The 26680-nt window shown below is 44.7% G+C and overlaps 13 non-coding genes across 13 annotated transcripts; all 13 read left to right on the top strand.

Moving 5' to 3' along the window:
• Positions 1 to 1280: 1280 nt before the first annotated feature.
• On the top strand, positions 1281 to 1352 carry TRNAG-CCC (transfer RNA glycine (anticodon CCC)). Its single transcript has one exon. It is a non-coding gene; the product is annotated as a tRNA-Gly (tRNA).
• Positions 1353 to 2879: 1527 nt separating this feature from the next.
• Positions 2880 to 2951, top strand: TRNAG-CCC (transfer RNA glycine (anticodon CCC)). The gene has a single exon. It is a non-coding gene; the product is annotated as a tRNA-Gly (tRNA).
• A 1516-nt stretch (positions 2952 to 4467) lies between these two features.
• Positions 4468 to 4539, top strand: TRNAG-CCC (transfer RNA glycine (anticodon CCC)). The gene has a single exon. It is a non-coding gene; the product is annotated as a tRNA-Gly (tRNA).
• Positions 4540 to 6066: 1527 nt separating this feature from the next.
• Positions 6067 to 6138, top strand: TRNAG-CCC (transfer RNA glycine (anticodon CCC)). The gene has a single exon. It is a non-coding gene; the product is annotated as a tRNA-Gly (tRNA).
• A 3116-nt stretch (positions 6139 to 9254) lies between these two features.
• On the top strand, positions 9255 to 9326 carry TRNAG-CCC (transfer RNA glycine (anticodon CCC)). Its single transcript has one exon. It is a non-coding gene; the product is annotated as a tRNA-Gly (tRNA).
• Positions 9327 to 10853: 1527 nt separating this feature from the next.
• On the top strand, positions 10854 to 10925 carry TRNAG-CCC (transfer RNA glycine (anticodon CCC)). Its single transcript has one exon. It is a non-coding gene; the product is annotated as a tRNA-Gly (tRNA).
• Positions 10926 to 12441: 1516 nt separating this feature from the next.
• TRNAG-CCC (transfer RNA glycine (anticodon CCC)) lies at positions 12442 to 12513 on the top strand. The gene has a single exon. It is a non-coding gene; the product is annotated as a tRNA-Gly (tRNA).
• Positions 12514 to 14029: 1516 nt separating this feature from the next.
• On the top strand, positions 14030 to 14101 carry TRNAG-CCC (transfer RNA glycine (anticodon CCC)). The gene has a single exon. It is a non-coding gene; the product is annotated as a tRNA-Gly (tRNA).
• Positions 14102 to 18815: 4714 nt separating this feature from the next.
• TRNAG-CCC (transfer RNA glycine (anticodon CCC)) lies at positions 18816 to 18887 on the top strand. The gene has a single exon. It is a non-coding gene; the product is annotated as a tRNA-Gly (tRNA).
• Positions 18888 to 20403: 1516 nt separating this feature from the next.
• TRNAG-CCC (transfer RNA glycine (anticodon CCC)) lies at positions 20404 to 20475 on the top strand. Its single transcript has one exon. It is a non-coding gene; the product is annotated as a tRNA-Gly (tRNA).
• Positions 20476 to 22002: 1527 nt separating this feature from the next.
• On the top strand, positions 22003 to 22074 carry TRNAG-CCC (transfer RNA glycine (anticodon CCC)). The gene has a single exon. It is a non-coding gene; the product is annotated as a tRNA-Gly (tRNA).
• A 1516-nt stretch (positions 22075 to 23590) lies between these two features.
• TRNAG-CCC (transfer RNA glycine (anticodon CCC)) lies at positions 23591 to 23662 on the top strand. Its single transcript has one exon. It is a non-coding gene; the product is annotated as a tRNA-Gly (tRNA).
• Positions 23663 to 25178: 1516 nt separating this feature from the next.
• On the top strand, positions 25179 to 25250 carry TRNAG-CCC (transfer RNA glycine (anticodon CCC)). The gene has a single exon. It is a non-coding gene; the product is annotated as a tRNA-Gly (tRNA).
• The last annotated feature ends 1430 nt before the right edge of the window (positions 25251 to 26680 follow it).

Consider the following 26680-nt stretch of genomic DNA (forward strand, 5'->3'; position numbering starts at 1 on the left):
AAAGGGCTGAACCCCGACCAGACATTCTAACTCTAGCATCTCTATATTAAAAAGCATTTCTAGGCAATATCTAGCATGTGAATAAAAGTAGGCAAGATCCACCTATGAATCTGGCAAAAGTCCCCAACGATTTTGTGCACACTTGTTCTCTCACCTGAATGCAGCGCCACCTTGTAGCCATCGGATGTAACTGCAGCTCACAAAATGTTATATCAGAGAGCAAGTTGAGAGGACTCCAAGAGGCAGATGTCCATGGAAAGAGCCTCTCACGACAGCAGGAAGGTTGGATATTTCAAGATGGCAACATTTCCTGTCCAACGTCCTCACGTCCCGAACGCTCCCAAACGCTCAAAAGCCTCGCCCTCACCGGGTAGATCTCTGGCTCCCAGTTAAATTCAAATCCTGAGCATGCTAGCGCTAGGATCAAAGAGAGAGGAGAGGGTTAGAGAGCTGCTATCTTGGTAAAGGCCTGAAACTGCTAGTTCCCAAGAGGGTCTGCACTTTCAGTTATGACTGACTGTGAGACGAGAAGATGAAGATTTTCTGCACCCAGCATACATTGCAGCATGCTTAGGCAAATGAGGAGCGAGACCCACCAATCCCTCACCACTTCGCTGAAAGCTCCTCCTCTGCATAAAGAGAACACTTTTACAAGGGAGCAGAGTGGCGCAGCGGAAGCGTGCTGGGCCCATAACCCAGAGGTCGATGGATCGAAACCATCCTCTGCTATAAAATTTCTTGTTTTTTCTTCTGAGAACCAATCTGTCATTTCCACGCTACCAGCAAGGAAAAGCGCAGGTTTGTGCTAGCTATGTGAGAAAAGACTTCTCAACTATCTGTCTCTGCTGAAACACAACAGAGTGATCGCCAAAGGATCAACCCCATACTTTGAAAGTAAAGATACCCAATTATAAGCATAAATGACTGGTTGGACCGTCACACGTTTTTCTGGGCATGCTTTGAATGTCATTCTTGCCTTTTCGTTCTGCTCTTATCATTCTCCTGGGCATTTCATGGAAGGCACTCTCTTTCTCTTCGCTGCTTTGCTTCCAATGCTGCCTAAATATGTTCATTTCCACTATTTGTACTACTGCTTTCCATTTCTTCTCTTCTGCACAGATTTGGCCTTGGTTTCAATCCCCAGTTCCTTACCCTCTACAAGAAACTTTCTACTGCTTTTCATGTTGGTATCTAAACCAAATGCACCATTGAAACTGGTGCAAGATAGTCATTGAACTCGGGGTTGTAATCTTTAGAACCGAGAGCAACCACATCATAGGGCGTTGGTGGTATAGTGGTGAGCATAGCTGCTTCCCAAGCAGTTGACCCGGGTTCGATTCCCGGCCAATGCAGTGCAAATTTTTATATGTTCTCCAAGCAGGATTTGTTTTAATGCAACATGTCACAAAATGGAAATATCATGAACAGATTAATCAGACGTTAAATTTAAAAAAAAATGAAATACTTAGGCAGGCATCTCGATCGCCCCATCTGCTACATTCATTGTCCTATTAGATGCTATTTTCCAAAAAGCAGAGTCACCACTCACATGTGCTGGTAATAAATATGTTGCGGGCGGTAGACAATGAAAGGGCTGAACCCCGACCAGACATTCTAACTCTAGCATCTCTATATTAAAAAGCATTTCTAGGCAATATCTAGCATGTGAATAAAAGTAGGCAAGATCCACCGATGAATCTGGCAAAAGTCCCCAATGATTTTGTGCACACTTGTTCTCTCACCTGAATGCAGCGCCACCTTGTAGCCATCGGATGTAACTGCAGCTCACAAAATGTTATATCAGAGAGCAAGTTGAGAGGACTCCAAGAGGCAGATGTCAATGGAAAGAGCATCTCACGACAGCAGGAAGGTTGGATATTTCAAGATGGCAACATTTCCTGTCCAACGTCCTCACGTCCCGAACGCTCCCAAACGCTCAAAAGCCTCACACCGGGCAAGCCCTCACCGGGTAGATCTCTGGCTCCCAGTTAAAATCAAATCCTGAGCATGCTAGCGCTAGGATAAAAGAGAGAGGAGAGGGTTAGAGAGCTGCTATCTTGGTAAAGGCCTGAAACTGCTAGTTCCCAAGAGGGTCTGCACTTTCAGTTATGACTGACTGTGAGACGAGAAGATGAAGATTTTCTGCACCCAGCATACATTGCAGCATGCTTAGGCAAATGAGGAGCGAGACCGACCAATCCCTCGCCACTTCGCTGAAAGCTCCTCCTCTGCATAAAGAGAACACTTTTACAAGGGGGCAGAGTGGCGCAGCGGAAGCGTGCTGGGCCCATAACCCAGAGGTCGATGGATCAAAACCATCCTCTGCTATAATATTTCTTGTTTTTTCTTCTGAGAACCAATCTGTCATTTCCACGCTACCAGCAAGGAAAAGCGCAGGCTTGTGCTAGCTATGTGAGAAAAGACTTCTCAACTATCTGTCTCTGCTGAAATACAAGAGAGTGATCGCCAAAGGATCAACCCCATACTTTGAAAGTAAAGATACCCAATTATAAGCATAAATGACTGGTGGGACCGTCACACGTTTTTCTGGGCATGCTTTGAATGTCATTCTTGCCTTTTCGTTCTGCTCTTATCATTCTCCTGGGCATTTCATGGAAGGCACTCTCTTTCTCTTCGCTGCTTTGCTTCCAATGCTGCCTAAATATGTTCATTTCCACTATTTGTACTACTGCTTTCCATTTCTTCTCTTCTGCACAGATTTGGCCTTGGTTTCAATCCCCAGTTCCTTACCCTCTACAAGAAACTTTCTACTGCTTTTCATGTTGGTATCTAAACCAAATGCACCATTGAAACTGGTGCAAGATAGTCATTGAACTCGGGGTTGTAATCTTTAGAACCGAGAGCATCCACATCATAGGGCATTGGTGGTATAGTGGTGAGCATAGCTGCTTCCCAAGCAGTTGACCCGGGTTCGATTCCCGGCCAATGCAGTGCAAATTTTTATATGTTCTCCAAGCAGGATTTGTTTTAATGCAACATGTCACAAAACGGAAATATCATGAACAGATTAATCAGACGTTAAATTAAAAAAAAAATGAAATACTTAGGCAGGCATCTCGATCGCCCCATCTGCTACATTAATTGTCCTATTAGATGCTATTTTCCAAAAAGCAGAGTCACCACTCACATGTGCTGGTAATAAATATGTTGCGGGCGGTAGACAATGAAAGGGCTGAACCCCGACCAGACATTCTAACTCTAGCATCTCTATATTAAAAAGCATTTCTAGGCAATATCTAGCATGTGAATAAAAGTAGGCAAGATCCACCGATGAATCTGGCAAAAGTCCCCAACGATTTTGTGCACGCTTGTTCTCTCACCTGAATGCAGCGCCACCTTGTAGCCATCGGATGTAACTGCAGCTCACAAAATGTTATATCAGAGAGCAAGTTGAGAGGACTCCAAGAGGCAGATGTCCATGGAAAGAGCCTCTCACGACAGCAGGAAGGTTGGATATTTCAAGATGGCAACATTTCCTGTCCAATGTCCTCACGTCCCGAACGCTCCCAAATGCTCAAAAGCCTCGCCCTCACCGGGTAGATCTCTGGCTCCCAGTTAAAATCAAATCCTGAGCATGCTAGCGCTAGGATCAAAGAGAGAGGAAAGGGTTAGAGAGCTGCTATCTTGGTAAAGGCCTGAAACTGCTAGTTCCCAAGAGGGTCTGCACTTTCAGTTATGACTGACTGTGAGACGAGAAGATGAAGATTTTCTGCACCCAGCATACATTGCAGCATGCTTAGGCAAATGAGGAGCGAGACCCACCAATCCCTCGCCACTTCGCTGAAAGCTCCTCCTCTGCATAAAGAGAACACTTTTACAAGGGAGCAGAGTGGCGCAGCGGAAGCGTGCTGGGCCCATAACCCAGAGGTCGATGGATCGAAACCATCCTCTGCTATAATATTTCTTGTTTTTTCTTCTGAGAACCAATCTGTCATTTCCACGCTACCAGCAAGGAAAAGCGCAGGCTTGTGCTAGCTATGTGAGAAAAGACTTCTCAACTATCTGTCTCTGCTGAAATACAAGAGAGTGATCGCCAAAGGATCAACCCCATACTTTGAAAGTAAAGATACCCAATTATAAGCATAAATGACTGGTGGGACCGTCACACGTTTTTCTGGGCATGCTTTGAATGTCATTCTTGCCTTTTCGTTCTGCTCTTATCATTCTCCTGGGCATTTCATGGAAGGCACTCTCTTTCTCTTCGCTGCTTTGCTTCCAATGCTGCCTAAATATGTTCATTTCCACTATTTGTACTACTGCTTTCCATTTCTTCTCTTCTGCACAGATTTGGCCTTGGTTTCAATCCCCAGTTCCTTACCCTCTACAAGAAACTTTCTACTGCTTTTCATGTTGGTATCTAAACCAAATGCACCATTGAAACTGTTGCAAGATAGTCATTGAACTCGGGGTTGTAATCTTTAGAACCGAGAGCAACCACAACATAGGGTGTTGGTGGTATAGTGGTGAGCATAGCTGCTTCCCAAGCAGTTGACCCGGGTTCGATTCCCGGCCAATGCAGTGCAAATTTTTATATGTTCTCCAAGCAGGATTTGTTTTAATGCAACATGTCACAAAACGGAAATATCATGAACAGATTAATCAGACGTTAAATTAAAAAAAAAATGAAATACTTAGGCAGGCATCTCGATCGCCCCATCTGCTACATTAATTGTCCTATTAGATGCTATTTTCCAAAAAGCAGAGTCACCACTCACATGTGCTGGTAATAAATATGTTGCGGGCGGTAGACAATGAAAGGGCTGAACCCTGACCAGACATTCTAACTCTAGCATCTCTATATTAAAAAGCCTTTCTAGGCAATATCTAGCATGTGAATAAAAGTAGGCAAGATCCACCGATGAATCTGGCAAAAGTCCCCAACGATTTTGTGCACACTTGTTCTCTCACCTGAATGCAGCGCCATCTTGTAGCCATCGGATGTAACTGCAGCTCACAAAATGTTATATCAGAGAGCAAGTTGAGAGGACTCCAAGAGGCAGATGTCCATGGAAAGAGCCTCTCACGACAGCAGGAAGGTTGGATATTTCAAGATGGCAACATTTCCTGTCCAACGTCCTCACGTCCCGAACGCTCCCAAACGCTCAAAAGCCTCACACCGGGCAAGCCCTCACCGGGTAGATCTCTGGCTCCCAGTTAAAATCAAATCCTGAGCATGCTAGCGCTAGGATCAAAGAGAGAGGAGAGGGTTAGAGAGCTGCTATCTTGGTAAAGGCCTGAAACTGCTGGTTCCCAAGAGGGTCTGCACTTTCAGTTATGACTGACTGTGAGACGAGAAGATGAAGATTTTCTGCACCCAGCATACATTGCAGCATGCTTAGGCAAATGAGGAGTGAGACCCACCAATCCCTCGCCACTTCGCTGAAAGCTCCTCCTCTGCATAAAGAGAACTCTTTTACAAGGGAGCAGAGTGGCGCAGCGGAAGCGTGCTGGGCCCATAACCCAGAGGTCGATGGATCGAAACCATCCTCTGCTATAATATTTCTTGTTTTTTCTTCTGAGGACCAATCTGTCATTTCCACGCTACCAGCAAGGAAAAGCGCAGGCTTGTGCTAGCTATGTGAGAAAAGACTTCTCAACTATCTGTCTCTGCTGAAATACAAGAGAGTGATCGCCAAAGGATCAACCCCATACTTTGAAAGTAAAGATACCCAATTATAAGCATAAATGACTGGTGGGACCGTCACACGTTTTTCTGGGCATGCTTTGAATGTCATTCTTGCCTTTTCGTTCTGCTCTTATCATTCTCCTGGGCATTTCATGGAAGGCACTCTCTTTCTCTTCGCTGCTTTGCTTCCAATGCTGCCTAAATATGTTCATTTCCACTATTTGTACTACTGCTTTCCATTTCTTCTCTTCTGCACAGATTTGGCCTTGGTTTCAATCCCCAGTTCCTTACCCTCTACAAGAAACTTTCTACTGCTTTTCATGTTGGTATCTAAACCAAATGCACCATTGAAACTGTTGCAAGATAGTCATTGAACTCGGGGTTGTAATCTTTAGAACCGAGAGCAACCACAACATAGGGTGTTGGTGGTATAGTGGTGAGCATAGCTGCTTCCCAAGCAGTTGACCCGGGTTCGATTCCCGGCCAATGCAGTGCAAATTTTTATATGTTCTCCAAGCAGGATTTGTTTTAATGCAACATGTCACAAAACGGAAATATCATGAACAGATTAATCAGACGTTAAATTAAAAAAAAAATGAAATACTTAGGCAGGCATCTCGATCGCCCCATCTGCTACATTAATTGTCCTATTAGATGCTATTTTCCAAAAAGCAGAGTCACCACTCACATGTGCTGGTAATAAATATGTTGCGGGCGGTAGACAATGAAAGGGCTGAACCCTGACCAGACATTCTAACTCTAGCATCTCTATATTAAAAAGCCTTTCTAGGCAATATCTAGCATGTGAATAAAAGTAGGCAAGATCCACCGATGAATCTGGCAAAAGTCCCCAACGATTTTGTGCACACTTGTTCTCTCACCTGAATGCAGCGCCATCTTGTAGCCATCGGATGTAACTGCAGCTCACAAAATGTTATATCAGAGAGCAAGTTGAGAGGACTCCAAAAGGCAGATGTCCATGGAAAGAGCCTCTCACGACAGCAGGAAGGTTGGATATTTCAAGATGGCAACATTTCCTGTCCAACGTCCTCACGTCCCGAACGCTCCCAAACGCTCAAAAGCCTCACACCGGGCAAGCCCTCACCGGGTAGATCTCTGGCTCCCAGTTAAAATCAAATCCTGAGCATGCTAGCGCTAGGATCAAAGAGAGAGGAGAGGGTTAGAGAGCTGCTATCTTGGTAAAGGCCTGAAACTGCTGGTTCCCAAGAGGGTCTGCACTTTCAGTTATGACTGACTGTGAGACGAGAAGATGAAGATTTTCTGCACCCAGCATACATTGCAGCATGCTTAGGCAAATGAGGAGTGAGACCCACCAATCCCTCGCCACTTCGCTGAAAGCTCCTCCTCTGCATAAAGAGAACTCTTTTACAAGGGAGCAGAGTGGCGCAGCGGAAGCGTGCTGGGCCCATAACCCAGAGGTCGATGGATCGAAACCATCCTCTGCTATAATATTTCTTGTTTTTTCTTCTGAGGACCAATCTGTCATTTCCACGCTACCAGCAAGGAAAAGCGCAGGCTTGTGCTAGCTATGTGAGAAAAGACTTCTCAACTATCTGTCTCTGCTGAAATACAAGAGAGTGATCGCCAAAGGATCAACCCCATACTTTGAAAGTAAAGATACCCAATTATAAGCATAAATGACTGGTGGGACCGTCACACGTTTTTCTGGGCATGCTTTGAATGTCATTCTTGCCTTTTCGTTCTGCTCTTATCATTCTCCTGGGCATTTCATGGAAGGCACTCTCTTTCTCTTCGCTGCTTTGCTTCCAATGCTGCCTAAATATGTTCATTTCCACTATTTGTACTACTGCTTTCCATTTCTTCTCTTCTGCACAGATTTGGCCTTGGTTTCAATCCCCAGTTCCTTACCCTCTACAAGAAACTTTCTACTGCTTTTCATGTTGGTATCTAAACCAAATGCACCATTGAAACTGGTGCAAGATAGTCATTGAACTCGGGGTTGTAATCTTTAGAACCGAGAGCAAACACATCATAGGGCGTTGGTGGTATAGTGGTGAGCATAGCTGCTTCCCAAGCAGTTGACCCGGGTTCGATTCCCAGCTAATGCAGTGCAAATTTTTATATGTTCTCCAAGCAGGATTTGTTTTAATGCAACATGTCACAAAACGGAAATATCATGAACAGATTAATCAGACGTTAAATTTAAAAAAAAAATGAAATACTTAGGCAGGCATCTCGATCGCCCCATCTGCTACATTCATTGTCCTATTAGATGCTATTTTCCAAAAAGCAGAGTCACCACTCACATGTGCTGGTAATAAATATGTTGCGGGCGGTAGACAATGAAAGGGCTGAACCCCGACTAGACATTCTAACTCTAGCATCTCTATATTAAAAAGCATTTCTAGGCAATATCTAGCATGTGAATAAAAGTAGGCAAGATCCACCGATGAATCTGGCAAAAGTCCCCAACGATTTTGTGCACACTTGTTCTCTCACCTGAATGCAGCGCCACCTTGTAGCCATCGGATGTAACTGCAGCTCACAAAATGTTATATCAGAGAGCAAGTTGAGAGGACTCCAAGAAGTAGATGTCCATGGAAAGAGCCTCTCACGACAGCAGGAAGGTTGGATATTTCAAGATGGCAACATTTCCTGTCCAATGTCCTCACGTCCCGAACGCTCCCAAACGCTCAAAAGCCTCGCCCTCACCGGGTAGATCTCTGGCTCCCAGTTAAAATCAAATCCTGAGCATGCTAGCGCTAGGATCAAAGAGAGAGGAAAGGGTTAGAGAGCTGCTATCTTGGTAAAGGCCTGAAACTGCTAGTTCCCAAGAGGGTCTGCACTTTCAGTTATGACTGACTGTGAGACGAGAAGATGAAGATTTTCTGCACCCAGCATACATTGCAGCATGCTTAGGCAAATGAGGAGCGAGACCCACCAATCCCTCGCCACTTCGCTGAAAGCTCCTCCTCTGCATATAGAGAACACTTTTCCAAGGGAGCAGAGTGGCGCAGCGGAAGCGTGCTGGGCCCATAACCCAGAGGTCGATGGATCGAAACCATCCTCTGCTATAATATTTCTTGTTTTTTCTTCTGAGGACCAATCTGTCATTTCCACGCTACCAGCAAGGAAAAGCGCAGGCTTGTGCTAGCTATGTGAGAAAAGACTTCTCAACTATCTGTCTCTGCTGAAATACAAGAGAGTGATCGCCAAAGGATCAACCCCATACTTTGAAAGTAAAGATACCCAATTATAAGCATAAATGACTGGTGGGACCGTCACACGTTTTTCTGGGCATGCTTTGAATGTCATTCTTGCCTTTTCGTTCTGCTCTTATCATTCTCCTGGGCATTTCATGGAAGGCACTCTCTTTCTCTTCGCTGCTTTGCTTCCAATGCTGCCTAAATATGTTCATTTCCACTATTTGTACTACTGCTTTCCATTTCTTCTCTTCTGCACAGATTTGGCCTTGGTTTCAATCCCCAGTTCCTTACCCTCTACAAGAAACTTTCTACTGCTTTTCATGTTGGTATCTAAACCAAATGCACCATTGAAACTGGTGCAAGATAGTCATTGAACTCGGGGTTGTAATCTTTAGAACCGAGAGCACCCACATCATAGGGCGTTGGTGGTATAGTGGTGAGCATAGCTGCTTCCCAAGCAGTTGACCCGGGTTTGATTCCCGGCCAATGCAGTGCAAATTTTTATATGTTCTCCAAGCAGGATTTGTTTTAATGCAACATGTCACAAAACGGAAATATCATGAACAGATTAATGAGACGTTAAATTAAAAAAAAAATGAAATACTTAGGCAGGCATCTCGATCGCCCCATCTGCTACATTAATTGTCCTATTAGATGCTATTTTCCAAAAAGCAGAGTCACCACTCACATCTGCTGGTAATAAATATGTTGCGGGCGGTAGACAATGAAAGGGCTGAACCCCGACCAGACATTCTAACTCTAGCATCTCTATATTAAAAAGCATTTCTAGGCAATATCTAGCATGTGAATAAAAGTAGGCAAGATCCACCGATGAATCTGGCAAAAGTCCCCAACGATTTTGTGCACACTTGTTCTCTCACCTGAATGCAGCGCCACCTTCTAGCCATCGGATGTAACTGCAGCTCACAAAATGTTATATCAGAGAGCAAGTTGAGAGGACTCCAAGAGGCAGATGTCCATGGAAAGAGCCTCTCACGACAGCAGGAAGGTTGGATATTTCAAGATGGCAACATTTCCTGTCCAATGTCCTCACGTCCCGAACGCTCCCAAACGCTCAAAAGCCTCACACCGGGCAAGCCCTCACCGGGTAGATCTCTGGCTGCCAGTTAAAATCAAATCCTGAGCATGCTAGCGCTAGGATCAAAGAGAGAGGAGAGGGTTAGAGAGCTGCTATCTTGGTAAAGGCCTGAAACTGCTAGTTCCCAAGAGGGTCTGCACTTTCAGTTATGACTGACTGTGAGACGAGAAGATGAAGATTTTCTGCACCCAGCATACATTGCAGCATGCTTAGGCAAATGAGGAGCGAGACCCACCAATCCCTCGCCACTTCGCTGAAAGCTCCTCCTCTGCATAAAGAGAACACTTTTACAAGGGAGCAGAGTGGCGCAGCGGAAGCGTGCTGGGCCCATAACCCAGAGGTCGATGGATCGAAACCATCCTCAGCTATAATATTTCTTGTTTTTTCTTCTGAGAACCAATCTGTCATTTCCACGCTACCAGCAAGGAAAAGCGCAGGCTTGTGCTAGCTATGTGAGAAAAGACTTCTCAACTATCTGTCTCTGCTGAAACACAACAGAGTGATCGCCAAAGGATCAACCCCATACTTTGAAAGTAAAGATACCCAATTATAAGCATAAATGACTGGTGGGACCGTCACACGTTTTTCTGGGCATGCTTTGAATGTCATTCTTGCCTTTTCGTTCTGCTCTTATCATTCTCCTGGGCATTTCATGGAAGGCACTCTCTTTCTCTTCGCTGCTTTGCTTCCAATGCTGCCTAAATATGTTCATTTCCACTATTTGTACTACTGCTTTCCATTTCTTCTCTTCTGCACAGATTTGGCCTTGGTTTCAATCCCCAGTTCCTTACCCTCTACAAGAAACTTTCTACTGCTTTTCATGTTGGTATCTAAACCAAATGCACCATTGAAACTGGTGCAAGATAGTCATTGAACTCGGGGTTGTAATCTTTAGAACCAAGAGCAACCACATCATAGGGCGTTGGTGGTATAGTGGTGAGCATAGCTGCTTCCCAAGCAGTTGACCCGGGTTCGATTCCCGGCCAATGCAGTGCAAATTTTTATATGTTCTCCAAGCAGGATTTGTTTTAATGCAACATGTCACAAAATGGAAATATCATGAACAGATTAATCAGACGTTAAATTAAAAAAAAAATGAAATACTTAGGCAGGCATCTCGATCGCCCCATCTGCTACATTCATTGTCCTATTAGATGCTATTTTCCAAAAAGCAGAGTCACCACTCACATGTGCTGGTAATAAATATGTTGCGGGCGGTAGACAATGAAAGGGCTGAACCCCGACCAGACATTCTAACTCTAGCATCTCTATATTAAAAAGCATTTCTAGGCAATATCTAGCATGTGAATAAAAGTAGGCAAGATCCACCGATGAATCTGGCAAAAGTCCCCAATGATTTTGTGCACACTTGTTCTCTCACCTGAATGCAGCGCCATCTTGTAGCCATCGGATGTAACTGCAGCTCACAAAATGTTATATCAGAGAGCAAGTTGAGAGGACTCCAAGAGGCAGATGTCCATGGAAAGAGCATCTCACGACAGCAGGAAGGTTGGATATTTCAAGATGGCAACATTTCCTGTCCAACGTCCTCACGTCCCGAACGCTCCCAAACGCTCAAAAGCCTCGCCCTCACCGGGTAGATCTCTGGCTCCCAGTTAAAATCAAATCCTGAGCATGCTAGCGCTAGGATCAAAGAGAGAGGAGAGGGTTAGAGAGCTGCTATCTTGGTAAAGGCCTGAAACTGCTAGTTCCCAAGAGGGTCTGCACTTTCAGTTATGACTGACTGTGAGACGAGAAGATGAAGATTTTCTGCACCCAGCATACATTGCAGCATGCTTAGGCAAATGAGGAGCGAGACCCACCAATCCCTCGCCACTTCGCTGAAAGCTCCTCCTCTGCATAAAGAGAACACTTTTACAAGGGAGCAGAGTGGCGCAGCGGAAGCGTGCTGGGCCCATAACCCAGAGGTCGATGGATCGAAACCATCCTCTGCTATAATATATCTTGTTTTTTCTTCTGAGGACCAATCTGTCATTTCCACGCTACCAGCAAGGAAAAGCGCAGGCTTGTGCTAGCTATGTGAGAAAAGACTTCTCAACTATCTGTCTCTGCTGAAATACAAGAGAGTGATCGCCAAAGGATCAACCCCATACTTTGAAAGTAAAGATACCCAATTATAAGCATAAATGACTGGTGGGACCGTCACACGTTTTTCTGGGCATGCTTTGAATGTCATTCTTGCCTTTTCGTTCTGCTCTTATCATTCTCCTGGGCATTTCATGGAAGGCACTCTCTTTCTCTTCGCTGCTTTGCTTCCAATGCTGCCTAAATATGTTCATTTCCACTATTTGTACTACTGCTTTCCATTTCTTCTCTTCTGCACAGATTTGGCCTCGGTTTCAATCCCCAGTTCCTTACCCTCTACAAGAAACTTTCTACTGCTTTTCATGTTGGTATCTAAACCAAATGCACCATTGAAACTGGTGCAAGATAGTCATTGAACTCGGGGTTGTAATCTTTAGAACCGAGAGCACCCACATCATAGGGCGTTGGTGGTATAGTGGTGAGCATAGCTGCTTCCCAAGCAGTTGACCCGGGTTCGATTCCCGGCCAATGCAGTGCAAATTTTTATATGTTCTCCAAGCAGGATTTGTTTTAATGCAACATGTCACAAAACGGAAATATCATGAACAGATTAATCAGACGTTAAATTAAAAAAAAAATGAAATACTTAGGCAGGCATCTCGATCGCCCCATCTGCTACATTAATTGTCCTATTAGATGCTATTTTCCAAAAAGCAGAGTCACCACTCACATGTGCTGGTAATAAATATGTTGCGGGCGGTAGACAATGAAAGGGCTGAACCCCGACCAGACATTCTAACTCTAGCATCTCTATATTAAAAAGCATTTCTAGGCAATATCTAGCATGTGAATAAAAGTAGGCAAGATCCACCGATGAATCTGGCAAAAGTCCCCAACGATTTTGTGCACACTTGTTCTCTCACCTGAATGCAGCGCCACCTTGTAGCCATCGGATGTAACTGCAGCTCACAAAATGTTATATCAGAGAGCAAGTTGAGAGGACTCCAAGAGGCAGATGTCCATGGAAAGAGCCTCTCACGAAAGCAGGAAGGTTGGATATTTCAAGATGGCAACATTTCCTGTCCAATGTCCTCACGTCCCGAACGCTCCCAAACGCTCAAAAGCCTCGCCCTCACCGGGTAGATCTCTGGCTCCCAGTTAAAATCAAATCCTGAGCATGCTAGCGCTAGGATCAAAGAGAGAGGAAAGGGTTAGAGAGCTGCTATCTTGGTAAAGGCCTGAAACTGCTAGTTCCCAAGAGGGTCTGCACTTTCAGTTATGACTGACTGTGAGACGAGAAGATGAAGATTTTCTGCACCCAGCATACATTGCAGCATGCTTAGGCAAATGAGGAGCGAGACCCACCAATCCCTCGCCACTTCGCTGAAAGCTCCTCCTCTGCATAAAGAGAACACTTTTACAAGGGAGCAGAGTGGCGCAGCGGAAGCATGCTGGGCCCATAACCCAGAGGTCGATGGATCGAAACCATCCTCTGCTATAATATATCTTGTTTTTTCTTCTGAGGACCAATCTGTCATTTCCACGCTACCAGCAAGGAAAAGCGCAGGCTTGTGCTAGCTATGTGAGAAAAGACTTCTCAACTATCTGTCTCTGCTGAAATACAAGAGAGTGATCGCCAAAGGATCAACCCCATACTTTGAAAGTAAAGATACCCAATTATAAGCATAAATGACTGGTGGGACCGTCACACGTTTTTCTGGGCATGCTTTGAATGTCATTCTTGCCTTTTCGTTCTGCTCTTATCATTCTCCTGGGCATTTCATGGAAGGCACTCTCTTTCTCTTCGCTGCTTTGCTTCCAATGCTGCCTAAATATGTTCATTTCCACTATTTGTACTACTGCTTTCCATTTCTTCTCTTCTGCACAGATTTGGCCTTGGTTTCAATCCCCAGTTCCTTACCCTCTACAAGAAACTTTCTACTGCTTTTCATGTTGGTATCTAAACCAAATGCACCATTGAAACTGGTGCAAGATAGTCATTGAACTCGGGGTTGTAATCTTTAGAACCGAGAGCACCCACATCATAGGGCATTGGTGGTATAGTGGTGAGCATAGCTGCTTCCCAAGCAGTTGACCCGGGTTTGATTCCCGGCCAATGCAGTGCAAATTTTTATATGTTCTCCCAGCAGGATTTGTTTTAATGCAACATGTCACAAAACGGAAATATCATGAACAGATTAATCAGACGTTAAATAAAAAAAAAAATGAAATACTTAGGCAGGCATCTCGATCGCCCCATCTGCTACATTAATTGTCCTATTAGATGCTATTTTCCAAAAAGCAGAGTCACCACTCACATGTGCTGGTAATAAATATGTTGCGGGCGGTAGACAATGAAAGGGCTGAACCCCGACCAGACATTCTAACTCTAGCATCTCTATATTAAAAAGCATTTCTAGGCAATATCTAGCATGTGAATAAAAGTAGGCAAGATCCACCGATGAATCTGGCAAAAGTCCCCAACGATTTTGTGCACACTTGTTCTCTCACCTGAATGCAGCGCCACCTTGTAGCCATCGGATGTAACTGCAGCTCACAAAATGTTATATCAGAGAGCAAGTTGAGAGGACTCCAAGAGGCAGATGTCCATGGAAAGAGCCTCTCACGACAGCAGGAAGGTTGGATATTTCAAGATGGCAACATTTCCTGTCCAATGTCCTCACGTCCCGAACGCTCCCAAACGCTCAAAAGCCTCGCCCTCACCGGGTAGATCTCTGGCTCCCAGTTAAAATCAAATCCTGAGCATGCTAGCGCTAGGATCAAAGAGAGAGGAAAGGGTTAGAGAGCTGCTATCTTGGTAAAGGCCTGAAACTGCTAGTTCCCAAGAGGGTCTGCACTTTCAGTTATGACTGACTGTGAGACGAGAAGATGAAGATTTTCTGCACCCAGCATACATTGCAGCATGCTTAGGCAAATGAGGAGCGAGACCCACCAATCCCTCGCCACTTCGCTGAAAGCTCCTCCTCTGCATAAAGAGAACACTTTTACAAGGGAGCAGAGTGGCGCAGCGGAAGCGTGCTGGGCCCATAACCCAGAGGTCGATGGATCGAAACCATCCTCTGCTATAATATTTCTTGTTTTTTCTTCTGAGGACCAATCTGTCATTTCCACGCTACCAGCAAGGAAAAGCGCAGGCTTGTGCTAGCTATGTGAGAAAAGACTTCTCAACTATCTGTCTCTGCTGAAATACAAGAGAGTGATCGCCAAAGGATCAACCCCATACTTTGAAAGTAAAGATACCCAATTATAAGCATAAATGACTGGTGGGACCGTCACACGTTTTTCTGGGCATGCTTTGAATGTCATTCTTGCCTTTTCGTTCTGCTCTTATCATTCTCCTGGGCATTTCATGGAAGGCACTCTCTTTCTCTTCGCTGCTTTGCTTCCAATGCTGCCTAAATATGTTCATTTCCACTATTTGTACTACTGCTTTCCATTTCTTCTCTTCTGCACAGATTTGGCCTTGGTTTCAATCCCCAGTTCCTTACCCTCTACAAGAAACTTTCTACTGCTTTTCATGTTGGTATCTAAACCAAATGCACCATTGAAACTGGTGCAAGATAGTCATTGAACTCGGGGTTGTAATCTTTAGAACCGAGAGCAACCACATCATAGGGCGTTGGTGGTATAGTGGTGAGCATAGCTGCTTCCCAAGCAGTTGACCCGGGTTCGATTCACGGCCAATGCAGTGCAAATTTTTATATGTTCTCCAAGCAGGATTTGTTTTAATGCAACATGTCACAAAACGGAAATATCATGAACAGATTAATCAGACGTTAAATTAAAAAAAAAATGAAATACTTAGGTAGGCATCTCGATCGCCCCATCTGCTACATTCATTGTCCTATTAGATGCTATTTTCCAAAAAGCAGAGTCACCACTCACATGTGCTGGTAATAAATATGTTGCGGGCGGTAGACAATGAAAGGGCTGAACCCCGACCAGACATTCTAACTCTAGCATCTCTATATTAAAAAGCATTTCTAGGCAATATCTAGCATGTGAATAAAAGTAGGCAAGATCCACCGATGAATCTGGCAAAAGTCCCCAACGATTTTGTGCACACTTGTTCTCTCACCTGAATGCAGCGCCACCTTGTAGCCATCGGATGTAACTGCAGCTCACAAAATGTTATATCAGAGAGCAAGTTGAGAGGACTCCAAGAGGCAGATGTCCATGGAAAGAGCCTCTCACGACAGCAGGAAGGTTGGATATTTCAAGATGGCAACATTTCCTGTCCAATGTCCTCACGTCCCGAACGCTCCCAAACGCTCAAAAGCCTCACACCGGGCAAGCCCTCACCGGGTAGATCTCTGGCTCCCAGTTAAAATCAAATCCTGAGCATGCTAGCGCTAGGATCAAAGAGAGAGGAGAGGGTTAGAGAGCTGCTATCTTGGTAAAGGCCTGAAACTGCTAGTTCCCAAGAGGGTCTGCACTTTCAGTTATGACTGACTGTGAGACGAGAAGATGAAGATTTTCTGCACCCAGCATACATTGCAGCATGCTTAGGCAAATGAGGAGCGAGACCCACCAATCCCTCACCACTTCGCTGAAAGCTCCTCCTCTGCATAAAGAGAACACTTTTACAAGGGAGCAGAGTGGCGCAGCGGAAGCGTGCTGGGCCCATAACCCAGAGGTCGATGGATCGAAACCATCCTCTGCTATAAAATTTCTTGTTTTTTCTTCTGAGAACCAATCTGTCATTTCCACGCTACCAGCAAGGAAAAGCGCAGGCTTGTGCTAGCTATGTGAGAAAAGACTTCTCAACTATCTGTCTCTGCTGAAACACAACAGAGTGATCGCCAAAGGATCAACCCCATACTTTGAAAGTAAAGATACCCAATTATAAGCATAAATGACTGGTTGGACCGTCACACGTTTTTCTGGGCATGCTTTGAATGTCATTCTTGCCTTTTCGTTCTGCTCTTATCATTCTCCTGGGCATTTCATGGAAGGCACTCTCTTTCTCTTCGCTGCTTTGCTTCCAATGCTGCCTAAATATGTTCATTTCCACTATTTGTACTACTGCTTTCCATTTCTTCTCTTCTGCACAGATTTGGCCTTGGTTTCAATCCCCAGTTCCTTACCCTCTACAAGAAACTTTCTACTGCTTTTCATGTTGGTATCTAAACCAAATGCACCATTGAAACTGGTGCAAGATAGTCATTGAACTCGGGGTTGTAATCTTTAGAACCGAGAGCAAACACATCATAGGGCGTTGGTGGTATAGTGGTGAGCATAGCTGCTTCCCAAGCAGTTGACCCGGGTTCGATTCCCAGCCAATGCAGTGCAAATTTTTATATGTTCTCCAAGCAGGATTTGTTTTAATGCAACATGTCACAAAACGGAAATATCATGAACAGATTAATCAGACGTTAAATTAAAAAAAAAATGAAATACTTAGGCAGGCATCTCGATCGCCCCATCTGCTACATTCATTGTCCTATTAGATGCTATTTTCCAAAAAGCAGAGTCACCACTCACATGTGCTGGTAATAAATATGTTGCGGGCGGTAGACAATGAAAGGGCTGAACCCCGACCAGACATTCTAACTCTAGCATCTCTATATTAAAAAGCATTTCTAGGCAATATCTAGCATGTGAATAAAAGTAGGCAAGATCCACCGATGAATCTGGCAAAAGTCCCCAATGATTTTGTGCACACTTGTTCTCTCACCTGAATGCAGCGCCACCTTGTAGCCATCGGATGTAACTGCAGCTCACAAAATGTTATATCAGAGAGCAAGTTGAGAGGACTCCAAGAGGCAGATGTCCATGGAAAGAGCATCTCACGACAGCAGGAAGGTTGGATATTTCAAGATGGCAACATTTCCTGTCCAACGTCCTCACGTCCCGAACGCTCCCAAACGCTCAAAAGCCTCACACCGGGCAAGCCCTCACCGGGTAGATCTCTGGCTCCCAGTTAAAATCAAATCCTGAGCATGCTAGCGCTAGGACCAAAGAGAGAGGAGAGGGTTAGAGAGCTGCTATCTTGGTAAAGGCCTGAAACTGCTAGTTCCCAAGAGGGTCTGCACTTTCAGTTATGACTGACTGTGAGACGAGAAGATGAAGATTTTCTGCACCCAGCATACATTGCAGCATGCTTAGGCAAATGAGGAGCGAGACCGACCAATCCCTCGCCACTTCGCTGAAAGCTCCTCCTCTGCATAAAGAGAACACTTTTACAAGGGGGCAGAGTGGCGCAGCGGAAGCGTGCTGGGCCCATAACCCAGAGGTCGATGGATCGAAACCATCCTCTGCTATAATATTTCTTGTTTTTTCTTCTGAGAACCAATCTGTCATTTCCACGCTACCAGCAAGGAAAAGCGCAGGCTTGTGCTAGCTATGTGAGAAAAGACTTCTCAACTATCTGTCTCTGCTGAAATACAAGAGAGTGATCGCCAAAGGATCAACCCCATACTTTGAAAGTAAAGATACCCAATTATAAGCATAAATGACTGGTGGGACCGTCACACGTTTTTCTGGGCATGCTTTGAATGTCATTCTTGCCTTTTCGTTCTGCTCTTATCATTCTCCTGGGCATTTCATGGAAGGCACTCTCTTTCTCTTCGCTGCTTTGCTTCCAATGCTGCCTAAATATGTTCATTTCCACTATTTGTACTACTGCTTTCCATTTCTTCTCTTCTGCACAGATTTGGCCTTGGTTTCAATCCCCAGTTCCTTACCCTCTACAAGAAACTTTCTACTGCTTTTCATGTTGGTATCTAAACCAAATGCACCATTGAAACTGGTGCAAGATAGTCATTGAACTCGGGGTTGTAATCTTTAGAACCGAGAGCATCCACATCATAGGGCATTGGTGGTATAGTGGTGAGCATAGCTGCTTCCCAAGCAGTTGACCCGGGTTCGATTCCCGGCCAATGCAGTGCAAATTTTTATATGTTCTCCAAGCAGGATTTGTTTTAATGCAACATGTCACAAAACGGAAATATCATGAACAGATTAATCAGACGTTAAATTAAAAAAAAAATGAAATACTTAGGCAGGCATCTCGATCGCCCCATCTGCTACATTAATTGTCCTATTAGATGCTATTTTCCAAAAAGCAGAGTCACCACTCACATGTGCTGGTAATAAATATGTTGCGGGCGGTAGACAATGAAAGGGCTGAACCCCGACCAGACATTCTAACTCTAGCATCTCTATATTAAAAAGCATTTCTAGGCAATATCTAGCATGTGAATAAAAGTAGGCAAGATCCACCGATGAATCTGGCAAAAGTCCCCAACGATTTTGTGCACGCTTGTTCTCTCACCTGAATGCAGCGCCACCTTGTAGCCATCGGATGTAACTGCAGCTCACAAAATGTTATATCAGAGAGCAAGTTGAGAGGACTCCAAGAGGCAGATGTCCATGGAAAGAGCCTCTCACGACAGCAGGAAGGTTGGATATTTCAAGATGGCAACATTTCCTGTCCAATGTCCTCACGTCCCGAACGCTCCCAAATGCTCAAAAGCCTCGCCCTCACCGGGTAGATCTCTGGCTCCCAGTTAAAATCAAATCCTGAGCATGCTAGCGCTAGGATCAAAGAGAGAGGAAAGGGTTAGAGAGCTGCTATCTTGGTAAAGGCCTGAAACTGCTAGTTCCCAAGAGGGTCTGCACTTTCAGTTATGACTGACTGTGAGACGAGAAGATGAAGATTTTCTGCACCCAGCATACATTGCAGCATGCTTAGGCAAATGAGGAGCGAGACCCACCAATCCCTCGCCACTTCGCTGAAAGCTCCTCCTCTGCATAAAGAGAACACTTTTACAAGGGAGCAGAGTGGCGCAGCGGAAGCGTGCTGGGCCCATAACCCAGAGGTCGATGGATCGAAACCATCCTCTGCTATAATATTTCTTGTTTTTTCTTCTGAGAACCAATCTGTCATTTCCACGCTACCAGCAAGGAAAAGCGCAGGCTTGTGCTAGCTATGTGAGAAAAGACTTCTCAACTATCTGTCTCTGCTGAAATACAAGAGAGTGATCGCCAAAGGATCAACCCCATACTTTGAAAGTAAAGATACCCAATTATAAGCATAAATGACTGGTGGGACCGTCACACGTTTTTCTGGGCATGCTTTGAATGTCATTCTTGCCTTTTCGTTCTGCTCTTATCATTCTCCTGGGCATTTCATGGAAGGCACTCTCTTTCTCTTCGCTGCTTTGCTTCCAATGCTGCCTAAATATGTTCATTTCCACTATTTGTACTACTGCTTTCCATTTCTTCTCTTCTGCACAGATTTGGCCTTGGTTTCAATCCCCAGTTCCTTACCCTCTACAAGAAACTTTCTACTGCTTTTCATGTTGGTATCTAAACCAAATGCACCATTGAAACTGTTGCAAGATAGTCATTGAACTCGGGGTTGTAATCTTTAGAACCGAGAGCAACCACAACATAGGGTGTTGGTGGTATAGTGGTGAGCATAGCTGCTTCCCAAGCAGTTGACCCGGGTTCGATTCCCGGCCAATGCAGTGCAAATTTTTATATGTTCTCCAAGCAGGATTTGTTTTAATGCAACATGTCACAAAACGGAAATATCATGAACAGATTAATCAGACGTTAAATTAAAAAAAAAATGAAATACTTAGGCAGGCATCTCGATCGCCCCATCTGCTACATTAATTGTCCTATTAGATGCTATTTTCCAAAAAGCAGAGTCACCACTCACATGTGCTGGTAATAAATATGTTGCGGGCGGTAGACAATGAAAGGGCTGAACCCTGACCAGACATTCTAACTCTAGCATCTCTATATTAAAAAGCCTTTCTAGGCAATATCTAGCATGTGAATAAAAGTAGGCAAGATCCACCGATGAATCTGGCAAAAGTCCCCAACGATTTTGTGCACACTTGTTCTCTCACCTGAATGCAGCGCCATCTTGTAGCCATCGGATGTAACTGCAGCTCACAAAATGTTATATCAGAGAGCAAGTTGAGAGGACTCCAAGAGGCAGATGTCCATGGAAAGAGCCTCTCACGACAGCAGGAAGGTTGGATATTTCAAGATGGCAACACTTCCTGTCCAACGTCCTCACGTCCCGAACGCTCCCAAACGCTCAAAAGCCTCACACCGGGCAAGCCCTCACCGGGTAGATCTCTGGCTCCCAGTTAAAATCAAATCCTGAGCATGCTAGCGCTAGGATCAAAGAGAGAGGAGAGGGTTAGAGAGCTGCTATCTTGGTAAAGGCCTGAAACTGCTGGTTCCCAAGAGGGTCTGCACTTTCAGTTATGACTGACTGTGAGACGAGAAGATGAAGATTTTCTGCACCCAGCATACATTGCAGCATGCTTAGGCAAATGAGGAGTGAGACCCACCAATCCCTCGCCACTTCGCTGAAAGCTCCTCCTCTGCATAAAGAGAACTCTTTTACAAGGGAGCAGAGTGGCGCAGCGGAAGCGTGCTGGGCCCATAACCCAGAGGTCGATGGATCGAAACCATCCTCTGCTATAATATTTCTTGTTTTTTCTTCTGAGGACCAATCTGTCATTTCCACGCTACCAGCAAGGAAAAGCGCAGGCTTGTGCTAGCTATGTGAGAAAAGACTTCTCAACTATCTGTCTCTGCTGAAATACAAGAGAGTGATCGCCAAAGGATCAACCCCATACTTTGAAAGTAAAGATACCCAATTATAAGCATAAATGACTGGTGGGACCGTCACACGTTTTTCTGGGCATGCTTTGAATGTCATTCTTGCCTTTTCGTTCTGCTCCTATCATTCTCCTGGGCATTTCATGGAAGGCACTCTCTTTCTCTTCGCTGCTTTGCTTCCAATGCTGCCTAAATATGTTCATTTCCACTATTTGTACTACTGCTTTCCATTTCTTCTCTTCTGCACAGATTTGGCCTTGGTTTCAATCCCCAGTTCCTTACCCTCTACAAGAAACTTTCTACTGCTTTTCATGTTGGTATCTAAACCAAATGCACCATTGAAACTGGTGCAAGATAGTCATTGAACTCGGGGTTGTAATCTTTAGAACCGAGAGCAAACACATCATAGGGCGTTGGTGGTATAGTGGTGAGCATAGCTGCTTCCCAAGCAGTTGACCCGGGTTCGATTCCCGGCCAATGCAGTGCAAATTTTTATATGTTCTCCAAGCAGGATTTGTTTTAATGCAACATGTCACAAAACGGAAATATCATGAACAGATTAATCAGACGTTAAATTTAAAAAAAAATGAAATACTTAGGCAGGCATCTCGATCGCCCCATCTGCTACATTCATTGTCCTATTAGATGCTATTTTCCAAAAAGCAGAGTCACCACTCACATGTGCTGGTAATAAATATGTTGCGGGCGGTAGACAATGAAAGGGCTGAACCCCGACTAGACATTCTAACTCTAGCATCTCTATATTAAAAAGCATTTCTAGGCAATATCTAGCATGTGAATAAAAGTAGGCAAGATCCACCGATGAATCTGGCAAAAGTCCCCAACGATTTTGTGCACACTTGTTCTCTCACCTGAATGCAGCGCCTCCTTGTAGCCATCGGATGTAACTGCAGCTCACAAAATGTTATATCAGAGAGCAAGTTGAGAGGACTCCAAGAGGTAGATGTCCATGGAAAGAGCCTCTCACGACAGCAGGAAGGTTGGATATTTCAAGATGGCAACATTTCCTGTCCAACATCCTCACGTCCCGAACGCTCCCAAACGCTCAAAAGCCTCGCCCTCACCGGGTAGATCTCTGGCTCCCAGTTAAAATCAAATCCTGAGCATGCTAGCGCTAGGATCAAAGAGAGAGGAGAGGGTTAGAGAGCTGCTATCTTGGTAAAGGCCTGAAACTGCTAGTTCCCAAGAGGGTCTGCACTTTCAGTTATGACTGACTGTGAGACGAGAAGATGAAGATTTTCTGCACCCAGCATACATTGCAGCATGCTTAGGCAAATGAGGAGCGAGACCCACCAATCCCTCGCCACTTCGCTGAAAGCTCCTCCTCTGCATAAAGAGAACACTTTTACAAGGGAGCAGAGTGGCGCAGCGGAAGCGTGCTGGGCCCATAACCCAGAGGTCGATGGATCGAAACCATCCTCAGCTATAATATTTCTTGTTTTTTCTTCTGAGAACCAATCTGTCATTTCCACGCTACCAGCAAGGAAAAGCGCAGGCTTGTGCTAGCTATGTGAGAAAAGACTTCTCAACTATCTGTCTCTGCTGAAACACAACAGAGTGATCGCCAAAGGATCAACCCCATACTTTGAAAGTAAAGATACCCAATTATAAGCATAAATGACTGGTGGGACCGTCACACGTTTTTCTGGGCATGCTTTGAATGTCATTCTTGCCTTTTCGTTCTGCTCTTATCATTCTCCTGGGCATTTCATGGAAGGCACTCTCTTTCTCTTCGCTGCTTTGCTTCCAATGCTGCCTAAATATGTTCATTTCCACTATTTGTACTACTGCTTTCCATTTCTTCTCTTCTGCACAGATTTGGCCTTGGTTTCAATCCCCAGTTCCTTACCCTCTACAAGAAACTTTCTACTGCTTTTCATGTTGGTATCTAAACCAAATGCACCATTGAAACTGGTGCAAGATAGTCATTGAACTCGGGGTTGTAATCTTTAGAACCAAGAGCAACCACATCATAGGGCGTTGGTGGTATAGTGGTGAGCATAGCTGCTTCCCAAGCAGTTGACCCGGGTTCGATTCCCGGCCAATGCAGTGCAAATTTTTATATGTTCTCCAAGCAGGATTTGTTTTAATGCAACATGTCACAAAATGGAAATATCATGAACAGATTAATCAGACGTTAAATTAAAAAAAAAATGAAATACTTAGGCAGGCATCTCGATCGCCCCATCTGCTACATTCATTGTCCTATTAGATGCTATTTTCCAAAAAGCAGAGTCACCACTCACATGTGCTGGTAATAAATATGTTGCGGGCGGTAGACAATGAAAGGGCTGAACCCCGACCAGACATTCTAACTCTAGCATCTCTATATTAAAAAGCATTTCTAGGCAATATCTAGCATGTGAATAAAAGTAGGCAAGATCCACCGATGAATCTGGCAAAAGTCCCCAATGATTTTGTGCACACTTGTTCTCTCACCTGAATGCAGCGCCATCTTGTAGCCATCGGATGTAACTGCAGCTCACAAAATGTTATATCAGAGAGCAAGTTGAGAGGACTCCAAGAGGCAGATGTCCATGGAAAGAGCCTCTCACGACAGCAGGAAGGTTGGATATTTCAAGATGGCAACATTTCCTGTCCAATGTCCTCACGTCCCGAACGCTCCCAAACGCTCAAAAGCCTCGCCCTCACCGGGTAGATCTCTGGCTCCCAGTTAAAATCAAATCCTGAGCATGCTAGCGCTAGGATCAAAGAGAGAGGAAAGGGTTAGAGAGCTGCTATCTTGGTAAAGGCCTGAAACTGCTAGTTCCCAAGAGGGTCTGCACTTTCAGTTATGACTGACTGTGAGACGAGAAGATGAAGATTTTCTGCACCCAGCATACATTGCAGCATGCTTAGGCAAATGAGGAGCGAGACCCACCAATCCCTCGCCACTTCGCTGAAAGCTCCTCCTCTGCATAAAGAGAACACTTTTACAAGGGAGCAGAGTGGCGCAGCGGAAGCATGCTGGGCCCATAACCCAGAGGTCGATGGATCGAAACCATCCTCTGCTATAATATATCTTGTTTTTTCTTCTGAGGACCAATCTGTCATTTCCACGCTACCAGCAAGGAAAAGCGCAGGCTTGTGCTAGCTATGTGAGAAAAGACTTCTCAACTATCTGTCTCTGCTGAAATACAAGAGAGTGATCGCCAAAGGATCAACCCCATACTTTGAAAGTAAAGATACCCAATTATAAGCATAAATGACTGGTGGGACCGTCACACGTTTTTCTGGGCATGCTTTGAATGTCATTCTTGCCTTTTCGTTCTGCTCTTATCATTCTCCTGGGCATTTCATGGAAGGCACTCTCTTTCTCTTCGCTGCTTTGCTTCCAATGCTGCCTAAATATGTTCATTTCCACTATTTGTACTACTGCTTTCCATTTCTTCTCTTCTGCACAGATTTGGCCTTGGTTTCAATCCCCAGTTCCTTACCCTCTACAAGAAACTTTCTACTGCTTTTCATGTTGGTATCTAAACCAAATGCACCATTGAAACTGGTGCAAGATAGTCATTGAACTCGGGGTTGTAATCTTTAGAACCGAGAGCACCCACATCATAGGGCATTGGTGGTATAGTGGTGAGCATAGCTGCTTCCCAAGCAGTTGACCCGGGTTTGATTCCCGGCCAATGCAGTGCAAATTTTTATATGTTCTCCCAGCAGGATTTGTTTTAATGCAACATGTCACAAAACGGAAATATCATGAACAGATTAATCAGACGTTAAATTAAAAAAAAAATGAAATACTTAGGCAGGCATCTCGATCGCCCCATCTGCTACATTAATTGTCCTATTAGATGCTATTTTCCAAAAAGCAGAGTCACCACTCACATGTGCTGGTAATAAATATGTTGCGGGCGGTAGACAATGAAAGGGCTGAACCCCGACCAGACATTCTAACTCTAGCATCTCTATATTAAAAAGCATTTCTAGGCAATATCTAGCATGTGAATAAAAGTAGGCAAGATCCACCGATGAATCTGGCAAAAGTCCCCAACGATTTTGTGCACACTTGTTCTCTCACCTGAATGCAGCGCCACCTTGTAGCCATCGGATGTAACTGCAGCTCACAAAATGTTATATCAGAGAGCAAGTTGAGAGGACTCCAAGAGGCAGATGTCCATGGAAAGAGCCTCTCACGACAGCAGGAAGGTTGGATATTTCAAGATGGCAACATTTCCTGTCCAATGTCCTCACGTCCCGAACGCTCCCAAACGCTCAAAAGCCTCGCCCTCACCGGGTAGATCTCTGGCTCCCAGTTAAAATCAAATCCTGAGCATGCTAGCGCTAGGATCAAAGAGAGAGGAAAGGGTTAGAGAGCTGCTATCTTGGTAAAGGCCTGAAACTGCTAGTTCCCAAGAGGGTCTGCACTTTCAGTTATGACTGACTGTGAGACGAGAAGATGAAGATTTTCTGCACCCAGCATACATTGCAGCATGCTTAGGCAAATGAGGAGCGAGACCCACCAATCCCTCGCCACTTCGCTGAAAGCTCCTCCTCTGCATAAAGAGAACACTTTTACAAGGGAGCAGAGTGGCGCAGCGGAAGCGTGCTGGGCCCATAACCCAGAGGTCGATGGATCGAAACCATCCTCTGCTATAATATTTCTTGTTTTTTCTTCTGAGGACCAATCTGTCATTTCCACGCTACCAGCAAGGAAAAGCGCAGGCTTGTGCTAGCTATGTGAGAAAAGACTTCTCAACTATCTGTCTCTGCTGAAATACAAGAGAGTGATCGCCAAAGGATCAACCCCATACTTTGAAAGTAAAGATACCCAATTATAAGCATAAATGACTGGTGGGACCGTCACACGTTTTTCTGGGCATGCTTTGAATGTCATTCTTGCCTTTTCGTTCTGCTCTTATCATTCTCCTGGGCATTTCATGGAAGGCACTCTCTTTCTCTTCGCTGCTTTGCTTCCAATGCTGCCTAAATATGTTCATTTCCACTATTTGTACTACTGCTTTCCATTTCTTCTCTTCTGCACAGATTTGGCCTTGGTTTCAATCCCCAGTTCCTTACCCTCTACAAGAAACTTTCTACTGCTTTTCATGTTGGTATCTA

This window comes from Triturus cristatus, chromosome 11, assembly GCF_964204655.1.
Source record: "Triturus cristatus chromosome 11, aTriCri1.1, whole genome shotgun sequence".
Lineage (NCBI taxonomy): Eukaryota > Metazoa > Chordata > Amphibia > Caudata > Salamandridae > Triturus > Triturus cristatus.